General features: G+C 47.0%; 2 pseudogenes; one reads left to right on the top strand and one right to left on the bottom strand.

The window, feature by feature from the left end:
* Positions 1 to 1,089: 1,089 nt before the first annotated feature.
* Positions 1,090 to 6,976, top strand: LOC110310807 (annotated as a pseudogene).
* Positions 6,977 to 9,072: 2,096 nt separating this feature from the next.
* Positions 9,073 to 9,638, bottom strand: LOC110310738 (annotated as a pseudogene).
* Between the last annotated feature and the right edge of the window lie 2,881 nt (positions 9,639 to 12,519).

Genomic DNA, 12,519 nt, shown 5'->3' with positions numbered 1-12,519 from the left:
AAAAAAAAAACAAATAAAATTACAAGTAACTGTACATCCGTGATGGAGGCTTGGCTAGTTCCAGTGTGATCACATCCACTGGTCAGGTCAGGGACTGACTTTCTTCATTTAATATGGAAAGCGCATGCTAATGTGAAAGCATATGCTAATGAGAAGATATGCTAATATGAAAGAATATGCTAATATAAAATGATATGCTAATGTGAACACATGCTAATATGAAAGCAAAGGCTAATGAGAAGATATGCTAATATGAAAGATATGCTAGTGCAAAATGATATGCTAATGTGAACACATATGCTAATGTGAGATGATGTGCTACTATGAAAGCATATGCTAATATGAAAAGCATATGTTAATGTGAAGATGGGGGCAATGACTTTGACTGCGTAGGACCATTTCCCTGTAACTGGTGGCTTTTTGGAGAGAGGACAGGCCCTTGTGTTGTAGCCCAGACTGTCCTGAAACTCATTATTTAGCACAGGGTGGCCTCAGACTCCCTACAACCCTCCTACCTCAGCTTCAAAAATACTGAGATTCAAAGTGTGAGCCTCCGTGCTCAGCTGACATTCAGAATTATAAACTGTGCCTCACACCTTCCCTCAGATTAAGTCGGGCTTTTTCTTTCCTCCGCACTCTTCCCATCTATGCTATTGTTCATGTTGTTCAGAGTTCATACTGAGCTAAATTGAGTGACACCTCCTCCAGGAAGCCCTCACTGGTTCTCCAGATGAAAGTGAGTTTTCATCCTGTAAACTCTCAAGTACTTTAATCATTTGATGGAAATCTTTGGGGAGGGTTCTGAAGAGAAGAAAAGAAATTGATATTTACTGTGAGACTACTTTGTATCTGGCGAAACAAGGCTTTCTTCCAAGCTTCTTCATCTAGTTTTCTAAGCATTTATGATTCCACCATAAAGCATTCCTTGAGAGTAGGATTCAGAGGTGGTTTTCGGTGTAGTTCTTCAAAGGTGTAGTTCTTCCTAGGTTCATCCAAGGAAATGATTCACGAGCCTCTCTGACACATAAGGATTTATGTGTGGTGCTGGCCAGAGCAAGGCAAGCAGGACAGGATCTTAGCTCTCCAGGCATGACCTCAAACCCCTCAGTGGACATAATAAAAAGGTGAGAAGAGAAGACTTACTGAAGGACGGATAATGAGTGTGTATCTGATTAAGTGTGGTTTGATGCCTACCTACAAAATAAAATTATACACAGTACTGATTTGCATCTTATCTAAGGCAGTATCCTTTCCCAGGTGCCATGCCAGAGTTACAAAGGCCTCCCGTTCAGTGTCTTTCTAGAATTGTACTGCTCGGTGCTGCAAACAACAGATACACATGCACTTCTAAATAAGAAAGAGACAATTAAATAAAAACAAATTCCTTCCTTCCTTCCTTCTTTCTGTTCTTCTTTTCTTCCAAGATAAGGTCTTCCTATGTAGCCAAGGTTGACCTCAGGCTCACCTTGTAAACTTAGCTGGCCTTGAACTTATGATCCTCATGTCTCAGTGTCCTACGCGCTGTCACTTAGCTGCAGTAGCCAACAATAGGAAAAAGTAGGCACTGGAAAGTCTCCAGAGCTGGGAGAGGTTTATGATCACCGCATATGGCAATGACATTGGATGACACAGCCTGCGGTGGTTTCATAGGAATGGTCCTGACTGACGTGTCTGAATGCTTGACAATAAAGGAGGAAGGGGCACTGTTAGGAGGCGTGGCCTTGTTGGCAGAAGTGTGTCTCTGTGAGGCAGGCTTTGAGGTCATATATACTCAAGCTACATCCAGTGTGGGCCACAATCCCCTTTTGATACCTATGGATCAAGATGTAGAACTCTCAGCTCCTCTTCTCAAGCATCATACCTGCCTGGACGCTGCCGTGCTGCCCACCAAGAGGATAATGAACTAAATCTCTGAAACTGTAAACCAGCCCCAAATAAATTTTTCTTTGGAAGAGTTGCCTTGGTCATGGTGTCTCTTCACAGCAGTAAGACCCTAAGACACAGACACAGATTGTTTGTGTCACTGTAACAAATTCCATTTCATGGTGGCCTTCAAAATGAGCATCGTGGCTCACACATCTAATGTGAATACTCTGGAGGCTGAGGCAGGAGAATCACTGGGAGTTCCTAGCTTACTTGGACTACATAAGAACCTGTTCAAGCAACAAAGAACAAAACAAAAGCAACCAAGCAAAATACACTAACTACAGTTGTTGTAGCCGTTTCCATGAGAAGAGAAGTATGTAGGGGGTGGCCTGTGGAAGGATTTAGATCGCTGGGGACAATATTCCTCCTGCTCTTATCGGGACCCATCCCTCTCTTGCACAATGACCTAACCAAGGCCTCCTGGGTTCTTTCTTGAATCAGAGGTTGGGGTGCAGATAACCTGCCTGCTGTCTGTCCCCGGGTGTTGCAGCACACCTCCCGTTCGCCAGCGTGGTGCCTGGCCCGAAGGAGACCTGGGCTCGCCGCTAGGGGGTGATGGAGCCCTCCTTTAAATTCTAAATAAAGCCAGAGAGGCTGAGAGCTCCCAGGTCTCTCTTTGCTCCATCCCCCACAGCGTCAAAAACAACACAAGAAACATTCAGGAAGGAAAGCAAACCGTGCAGATAGCACTGACATTCCAGATAGCAGGGTTTGCACCCATTTCCAGGCAGGGTGAACCAAAAAAGAAATCAAAGCAGAACTCCCACCGCAAAGGTGAGAAATGGTGCCTCTGTTATAGTCTGTTCTGCATTACTCTGCATTAAAATACTCCTCTAATAATGGGCCCGCTATTCTCTAGGAGGCATTTGACAAAACAAAACAAAAAACTGCGGCCTTTTCTAACTCCACTTGACAGTCTCTTTTTTATTGTATTTGTCACATGCTTTAAGGTCTAAATTAAGAAATAGAAATGCAGTCACTGGCTTACTTCTTGACAATTAGAATGGCTTCCTGCTCTCGGAAGCCCTCTGCGTTCCCGCACAGTGGTGCCCCCTAGTGGCGGAGCCACTGCCTGCGCTATGACAGCTAAAGCCTTTGGCAAGGCTTTATCGGAATCAAAAATGCCCCCACTTTCCTTGGATTTCTCAGATCTTTCCGTTCACTGCTCGAGGCATTCGATTTATCTCGTCTTCAAAAACTAAAATATTCCGTGTGTTTTCATATCGAGCCAGGAATGGTGGTGGTTCATTTAAAAAAAACAAAAAACAAAACAAAACAAAAAACTCACCGGGCGTGGTGGTGCACCCCTTTAATCCCAGCACTTGGGAGGCAGAGGCAGGCGGATTTCTGAGTTCAAGGCCAGTCTGGTCTACAGAGTGAGTTCCAGGACAGCCAGGGCTAAAAGAGAAACCCTGTCTCAAAAAACCAAAACAAAAACCAAAAAAACAAACAAAAACCAAAAAGCTCTTCCTGTCTCTATGAGGGCCTGCCTGGACACAGGCAATCTGAGTCCTGTCTTTTCTTTCCCCTCGCACCTCTCTGTCTTATACCACACGCTGCTTCTATGTGCAGGGAGAAGGTGATGATGGGTGATAGGTGAGCAGAAAAGGCCTTGCTTGAATCCTATGGTTCTGGCTTGCTTGGCAGACACACTACCTAACCCCTCTGGCCCCTGGTAGAGAGGAGGCACTCTCAGGCACTCTTGCCTGTTGGAAATGGGGCTGTTTGAAAGCAGCGCCATTCTCCCACAGTTCAAGCCCTCAGAGCATTGAAAGCTTCCTTGGCCCGCTGATGTGCTGCCGAGAGAGTGTTTCAGATCACCACTAGCCACTTCTACCAGAGTCCTCCTTGCATGAGGGTTATGGGCAGCCGTGGCTCCTTGGCCTTTCAGCCACATGTGTGTCACCTCTACAGCTTGAAACAAACAAACAAACAAACAAACAAACACAAACAAACAAACAACAACAATGTCCTGGGGAATTTAGGTCCTTATGCTTGAGTGGCAAATGCTTCATTGGCTATGCCCCACCCTCTCAGAGTTTTGCCTAGTTCTCTTCTGCGAGTCCCCCGCTTTATCCTAGGCTGTTGCTTACTGTTTTAGTTTTGTGTGATTATGAAATGAATTATACCTCACCCCAACTCACATATTCAAATCCAAACTCCTAATATTTCAAAATATAACTGGTTTTGAAGATAAGCTCTACCCCCACCCCACCCCCGCTCTTTGAGACAAGATCTGATGTAGCCCAGGTTGTCCTGGAACTCCTGGCCAAGCTGAGCCTGGAAATCCCCCTGAAGAGAATCTACTCCCAAGCTCACCCTGTGGCTGTCATTGGTGGCCCCCACTGATGGGTGGGTAGAGGTGATGTCACTTCCTCACCATTGAGTGTTTCCATGGGGCAATTCTTGGTGGGGTGGCTGACTTCACAGTGAGCAAGGAACAGATGGGCTCAGTGGAACACAGCCTTTAAATTTTTTATTCCTTATTTATTTTATGAGCTGAGTATGGACTTGTGCATGCTGGGCAAATACAACCGAGCTACAGAACCAACTGCAGCCCAATCTTCTTATAACCCAGCCATGATATTTGGGGTATTCCACTCAGTAGAGGCAAATCAAGAGGCTCAGCCTACACACGAGAACTGCACACACACACCCATGCCCGTGCGTGCACACACAACTTGTAGACAACTCTGATCCCTGGGTGCTAGCCAGAGGGGCTCCCCAGCAGAGCAGTCTAGCATCCTTCTTAGGGGCTCCTTAGCTCGCTTAGCGCTAAGCTTAGTTTTGGCATCTTCAATCAAAACAGAGGATTAAGAAGGAGCCTGTACCATTCCATTGCACTAGCAAGAGAGAAGAAAGAGTGTGGGCTCACAGCTTGACAGACTTGGCAGTGAACCCGGAATTGTGGTTGCTAGCTAGAATTGAGTCATCAAGGGTGTGGCAAAGATTGCAAACTGAAACACAAAGCCACATTTCCTGGGGTTCCTTTTCCAGTTTATGGAGTGACCCGGCCAGGAACTACATTTCCCAGAATTCCTCATACCTGGGGCACCACGTGAGTGGTTCTTGCCAATAGGGTAGGGGAGGAGCAAACCAAGGCATTTCCTAGGCAGGGAGCCTAGCAAGACGCTTCTCTTTCTGAGCTTAAAGCATTTCGAGACTCGAGGAAGGAGTCACAAGATTAAAAGGCACCTGGACCACAGAAAGACACCAATTAAGAAGACCTGCTCTGGGTTTGTGCATGAGCAAGGAACACGAATTATTTCTCAAGCCACTGAAAATATAGTTTAATGACGGCAACAGGTAGGGGTTACCATAACAATCCGACCTCATGGGCTCGAAACTTGACAAATAGCACGCGACTGTCAATGAGTGGACACAGGGCAGCTGTCGGTGGGCCCGGCCTGAAGAGTCTCCCTGACCTTGGCAGGACACTGGATAGTGGTGACCCATGACATAGTTCCATTTCCCGGGATGGGCAGAGCTGCCTAACTGTGACCCCAGAATCTTAATACGACCCTAAGAGAAAGGTACCCTGAAAATGGCTGAAACCGTTCTTACTGCCACACTCTCACAACTAGGTTTGAAATGACTGGGGCTCGGTAGGAATGCCGACAGCAGCATTTATTTGTACTTGTTTAAGATTACGCTAGTCTCCAGCTCTCCACCCTGACAAGTCAATAGGATGCTAGTCTCAGAGTTAAGGGTGCTGCCTCCGAGTTCCTGCGAGTTTCTTCCTGCTGTGAACATTCGGGGGGCGGGGGAGGGGGTTGCACTGGCCTCTGTCTACCGGCCACCTCCCTCACTCCATAGCCCTGAAGCAGTAATCTGCAATCCTGCCTCAGCCCAAGAAACCCATACTGGCTGCTGCCCCGAAGCTGGAGGACAAGTCGGCCTCTCTCGGCCTGCCAAAAGGAGAAAAGGAACAGCAAGAAGTAACTGAACGTATTGATGAAGTACAAAATAAAATAGACATACTTAATGAACAAGCCAGCGAGGGAATGTTGAAAATAGAACAAAAATATAACAAACTCCGCCAACCATTTTTTCAGAAGAGGTCAGAATGGATCTCCAAAATCTCAAATTTTTGGTAACAACATTCGTCAACCATCCACGAGTGTCTGCACTGCTGGGGGAGGAGGACGAGGAGGCTCTGCATTGGTGACCAGAGTTGAAGCGACAGAATTTGAAGACATTAAATCAGGTTACAGAATAGATTTTTATTTTGATGAAAATCCTTACTCTGAAAACAAGGTTCGGGGGCTGGAGAGATGGCTCAGTGGGTAAGAGCACCCGACTGCTTTTCCGAAGGTCCAGAGTTCAAATCCCAGCAACCACATGGTGGCTCACAACCATCCGTAATGAGATCTGACTCCCTCTTCTGGAGTGTCTGAAGACAGCTACAGTGTACTTACAGTATAAATAAATAAATCTTAAAAAGAAAAAAAGAAAACAAGGTTCTCTCCAAAGAACTTCGTCCGAATGACAGTGTCCATCTTCAACGTCCACCGAAATCAAATGGCAATCTGGAAAGGATTTGACAAAGCGCTCAAGTCGAATGCAGCGCAGGGCCAGCAGGAAGGGGCAGCACGAAGAGCCAGAGAGCTTCTTTACCTGGTTTACTGACCATTCTGACGCAGGTGCTGACGAGTTAGCAGAGGTCATCAGAGATGACATTTGACCAAATCCCTTGCAGGACTATTTGGTTCCTAATATGGATGATGAAGAAGGAGAGGCAGAGGATGATGATGATGATGATGGTGGAGAGGAAGGGTTGGAAGATATTGATGAAGGAGTTGAGGATGAAGGTGAAGATGATGAGGATGAAGGGGAGGAGAGGATGGCTAGCACTGATGGACTCCAACCTTCTTTTTTCTTTTTATTTATTTTTTTAAATTTTCTCCAGTCCCTAGGAACAAGTTGCAGTCCTTTCCTCCCTGTCCTTCTATGGTCAGTCACCTTGTTTTTGAGGTCTCAACATCATGATTCTCAACTAATTTTGGGGAAAACATCTTGAGCAAAATACAACAGGAGAAGAATCTAAAATAAAAAAAGAGTGCAGCCTCCTGTCCTCTATGTCTTATGTTTCAAATGCGGGCAGGCCTGTCTTGTGATCAGGACAGACAGGCAGACTGACCACCTGAAGGAGCCAACACGGTTCTTCACTCTGCTTTATTTTAGGTCAATGCTAAGAATCTGTCCAGTTCCTGACTACTTGGGAAACCTACCACTTTAAGACAAACACACACACACACACCCCTCCTGCCCAGTCTGAGCATTGGTCAGAGAGCATCCTACATCTTTTGGAATAACAAAAGATGGTAAAGCAGCCTTGGTGAACAGCTTCTACTCTAGCAGCATAAGGCTCTTTTGGAGCAAAGCAGTGAGAGCAGATGACCTGTTCCAGGGGTAATAAACAGCCGTGTGGGTAGCCAAGACCAGCAAGCCTGTTTGGTTACTGTTACCTGTGAAGATCTTTCTACTCATTGAAGTTTATTCTCTATCTTCCTCATGCCTTGACCTTATCACACAGAAACTGAGAGGAGTTTAGTCCAACTTTCTGAAGAGTGCTAGAGAAGCCTTAACACCTGTCCTGTTTACTCTCCACCCCACCCCCACTTACTTCTTATCCTCTCACCAGATAAGAGATGTCTCTAGTTGGCAGAGCTGAGAGTTATAGCATCTACACCACCCCACCGCACCCCCCCCCCACCGGCTGACACTTTTACACTGAGGCCACATGCAGAGTTATGGAGGTGACAGACAATGAGGAACTTCCTGGTCCTGCCCAGCATCCTCGCTCAGCCTTGCCTGCCTCCCAGGCTCCACTCTGAATGCCCTGCTCATGCATGTCACACCTACATCTAGGTCTGATCTGCTCTCTATTCCATGTCTCCTAAAAGTAACATAAAAGATAGCTAACTGCTTGCTTCCTGATGTAAACACCAGATAAGAAATGTTTCTTTCTTTCTTTTTTTTTTTTGTACAATTTATTTTGGCCGGTTGTAAACACATCAGTGTAACCAATGATAACGCCCATGATCTTTCTTCCTCCACTTCCAAAGTTCTGTGGTTCCAGCTTGAGCTGCCGCACCTGGTTTATGCTGTGCTGGGGTTGAACTCTGAGCAGGTTAGGGAAACTCTACCAACCGAGCTCCACCCTGACCTTGTTATAAGAATATCTTAGGAAATTATAACTCTTAGCCAGGTGGTGCTGGAGCACACACCTATATTCACAGCACTCGAGAGGCAGAGGCAGGTGGATCTCTGTGAGTTCAAGACCAGTCTGGTCTTGAATATCAGGTAATAGAGGACTACAAAGAGAAATGCTGTCTCCAAAATCCAACTCAACCCAACCCAACCCAAAAAGAAAACCCAACAAAAACAAAGCAACAATGAACTCTTATGGGGTATGGTACCACCATGCCCAGGTGAGAAGGTTGGTTAATATCTGTCAGTGATAGGCCTGAGGCACTGGCTTTCAGCCTTGGTGTGTCACCTTCTGAGGATTTAAAAACATCTGAGTTCCCAACCTGAGTGATGCATGTTTTTGGCTGGAGAGTTGGCTCAGCTGTTAAGAGCACTGGCTGTTCTTGCAGAGGACCCAGGTTCAGTTCCCCAGTACCCACATGGGGGGTCATAACCATAATACCAGGTAACCAGACACCCTCTTCTGACCTCTGCAGGCACCAGGCACGAATGTGGTTTGTATACACACAATTAGGCAAAACACTTATACACATAGAGAAACACATCTTTCCTTTTGGTAGGCCCAGTGCAGAACTGCGTGGCTCAGATTTCTGGACTGGGATGCCCAGGGCTTTTTGAAGTGCCTGGCTCCTTACTTTACGGATTATTTACTCTCTCTCTCTCTCCCCCAATCCCTCCCCCCAGACAGGGTTTCTCTGTATAGCCCTGGCTGTCCTGGAACTCACTTTGTAGACCAGGCTGGCCTCGAACTCAGAAATCTGCCTGCCTCTGCCTCCTGAGTGCTGGGATTAAAGGCGTTCACCACCGCGCCCAGCTTCTCTCTCTTTTGTCCTCATCTTCACTCTTAGTCCTCCGCTGTGGGGAGCTCCATGGATTTGATACATATCTGAGATATGCATTGATCCTTTTTCCTTTCTCCTTCTCCTCTGAGCCCCTTGGAAGGCACAGAGGCCTCCTAGTCGTGCTTGAGAGTGAGGCCCTCAGAGAGATACTCACTCAGAGATCCCTGGGGCGCGCCAGTCTGCGCTGGTTGTGGTCCTGCCAGCCTACGGAGGTTGGTCAGGTGGTTACCCATCTTCTTGATGCGCTTCACCCCCATATCCAGGAAATGGCTTTCCAAGAAGTCACAGAGATGACGGTCTGTGCGGGCAGAACCCAGGGCATGCAGATCCAAGAAGGCCTGGTTCAGGTTCTTCTCCAGGGCCAAGGCAGCTTCCATGCCTCCTCGGTTTTACCCCATTCACCTTGAGCCGGCTTCTGCACTTCCTGAAGAGTGCACACCCCTTCTCCCACTCCGCAATCTGCAACTTGAGAAGCCGCTAGGTACCCTCACTCTTCTCAGCCAATTCACAGAAGCGGCCCTCCAGAGCCACGTCATCCTGATCAAAAATGAAGCCCAGAGATCTGTAGGTGGAGGAGGCCCGCAGGTGCAGGTTGGCCAGGCGGTTCAAGGCAGCTTTCACTTAGGTGGAATAATTCTGACGAATCTGAGAGGTCATGGCTGATCTGGGAGTGTGAGCTAACCGTGAATAGATGGTTGCAGACTGGTCCTAGGAGCTGAAGGCAGCAAGGAGCTGGTCCCGGGGACTGCGACTGGAGAGACTTGTAAGGCGGCTGGAAGCCAGTACGGTAGGAATCCCCGGGTCTGTTCCTTTCAAAGACTGTTGAAACAAGACACAGATCCAAGGGACCTCCAAGGCGCTGCTCCGCCCTCAGTCTTAAAATCCTTCAACTAGGATGTGGGCATCTTGGAGGAGGGACTTGGGTCTGTCTGTGAGCTGGATCGGCACCTGGTGTTTCTCGCCTTTGCTCCTGTGAGTCTGTCTATTCAGGGAGGCATTTTGATAATTTGTAATGTAGACATTATCTTAACAGCCCTGCGAGGGAGTCATACAGACCCTCTGACAGGCAGATAGGGAGACCAGCCACAACTAAGTAACAAAAATGTCCACTTACCCCCTTATTTTTCTTACCCTTATCTTTCTTCTCCTCCTTACCTGAGACAAAGCCTGGCAGCTTACAACAGGGCCTGGATAGGCTTCTTTTCTCCATGCAGTAAGGTTCCCGGCTGATTAATGGGCCCAGTAAATTCAAGGCTGGGTTAGGGCGCATTTTCACAACACTTACAGGCCAATGAGCCATCCTGTCTTTCTTCAAACTGACCAGCTCTAAATTAGGGAAGGAAGACCCTTCAGAGACTTAAAAACCCCATCCCTCAAGAAGATTTCAGCTTCCCAAGTCCCCACCCGCCTTGTGGAGACTCTCTCTCTGTGGGCCTACTGCGTGTGTCCCTCACCTCAGCAAAAGGTTTCCTTCAACTGCTCATTCTGTTAGCCCCCCCTTGGCTGTGTTCTCCATCTCCCAGGCCCCTCTTGGCTGTGTTCTCCATCTCCAGAAGCTGCCCATCACACTGTTTCCTGCCTTTTAATTTTCACTGGCAGAGAAAACAAACCCAACCAAGACCCCTACATGGTGGTACCCGAACCTCCTAAAATGACTTTGTGTGTGCACTGAGTATGCAAATGTTTGTTTTCTCTGCCAGTGAAAATTAAAAGGCAGGAAACAGGTAGAGACATGTGTGTGTGTGTGTGTGTGTTGGAGGGGAGTGTCCCCATATTGTCCTCCATATTGCACCGAGCCCCAGAAGGCTATCCGGACAATGGCAGACTTCAACCTTAGCAGGACAGCACTGGACATCTCAGTGGGTGGAAAGAAAAGTTTCTTTGGGGAATCAAACTGCCAGGCTCTCTCTCAGGGGAGCACAGAGCACCAATCAGGTAGCATGGAAAGTCTTGTCAGTTTTAAGGGGACAGGTAAGTTAGGCGGAAGGGGTGTGGAGGAGGGGGTGCAGGCCAGAACAGCCTGGGATTTATCATGGGCGCTTTGGTCTATAGCAGGCTGTTCACAGACTAGATGCCCTGGCAATGGTAATTGATCACTGTGGGTGGGTAAAGGAAGTGGTGGCTTTTCTGGTAAACAGAAATTTGACTTCCTTCTGTTTACTCAGTAACCATCCTTCTGTTTACCTGGCCAGGCTCTTTCTGTTTAGGATACTGTCCCAAGCACTGCCATTTGGGGGCCTGCTTTGGGCCTAACATATGGCAGGAAGGAATGAAACTTTCTCCCACAGATGAGTTGTCTGTGCCAGCCCTTTTAGAATCCACATTCTTATTAGGATACAGAACCTCCTCAGAGGCCCACAATGAGGCCATAGAGGCTAGCAGGTCCTTGACACTGACGATGCAGGAAGGTAGGGACACAAGACTTCTTCACTGGGTATAATGGATGGTATACACCTATAATTGCAACTACTTGGGATGTTGAGACAGGAGGACAGTGAATTAGAGCCCAATTTGAGCTATATACTCTCTCTCTCACACACACACCTTAAAGCAAAACAAAAACCAAGCTGTTGTTGTTAATATTAACTGGACAGAATCTAGAATCACCCAGGAAGGAGCTAAGCCTCTGAGCATCTGTGTGAGCGAGTGCATCACCTAGGTTAGTTGAGGTGGAAAGAGCTCCCTTCACTGTACGTGGCACCGTTCTGTGGGCTGCAGGCCTGAGCTGATTGACAAGGAGAAAATGAATCCACCACTCACTGCTTCAACCATGGACACAACGTAAGCAGCTGCTTCAGGCTCCTGCTTCACACGGCCCCACCAGGACTGACTGCATACTCAACTGTGAGGTAAAACGAAGACTTCTTCCTTCACTTGTTTTTATCAGGGATTTTATTGTAGCAACAAGTAACCGATGCAGAGCATCAAACACAGGAAACCTCCTTCCGAGCCACAGCCTAAGCCACCCTCAAGTAGTTTTGCTTTGATGATTCTGACAGCTACTTTCAGCTGCCGGAGAATCTCAAGTGTCTTTTGTCCAAATGGGGACTCCCCTTCCCCCTGTTGCTCTCAGAACTCAATGATGAATCTGTGTTAGCTCCATACTGCCTCCCTCAGACAATCCTGACCTCCACAGTTGACATATGGACCCCAGGTTCTTGTCCCTAATCACTATGCCACGGAAATCTGAGTCATTCCAGAAAATCTGGGATGTTCATTGGATCTATAAAACCATCTCAATGAAAATGGATTTAATAACTATAAACGTAGTTTTAAAGAACAAAGTTTGTGTGTAATTATTTCAACAAGCCTGGTAGCCATTTTCCTTCTAAAGAGATATTAACTTTGAAGATTGTTAGTGAAAGTGGTTTTAATACTGAGTGTTTGTTGTGATTCTATTTTCTATCTTAAATAAAAATGTGCTCTCTCTGTGTCTCTCTCTCATTTTGCTTTTCAACAGGACTTTGTAGACCAGGTTGGCCTTGAAGTTGAATTCTCCTGCTTCAGGTTTCCCAAGTATAGGATTACACACACAAAC

The sequence above is a fragment of the Mus caroli genome, chromosome 15, assembly GCF_900094665.2.
Source record: "Mus caroli chromosome 15, CAROLI_EIJ_v1.1, whole genome shotgun sequence".
NCBI lineage: Eukaryota > Metazoa > Chordata > Mammalia > Rodentia > Muridae > Mus > Mus caroli.
This window is presented reverse-complemented; position numbering and strand designations above follow the sequence as displayed.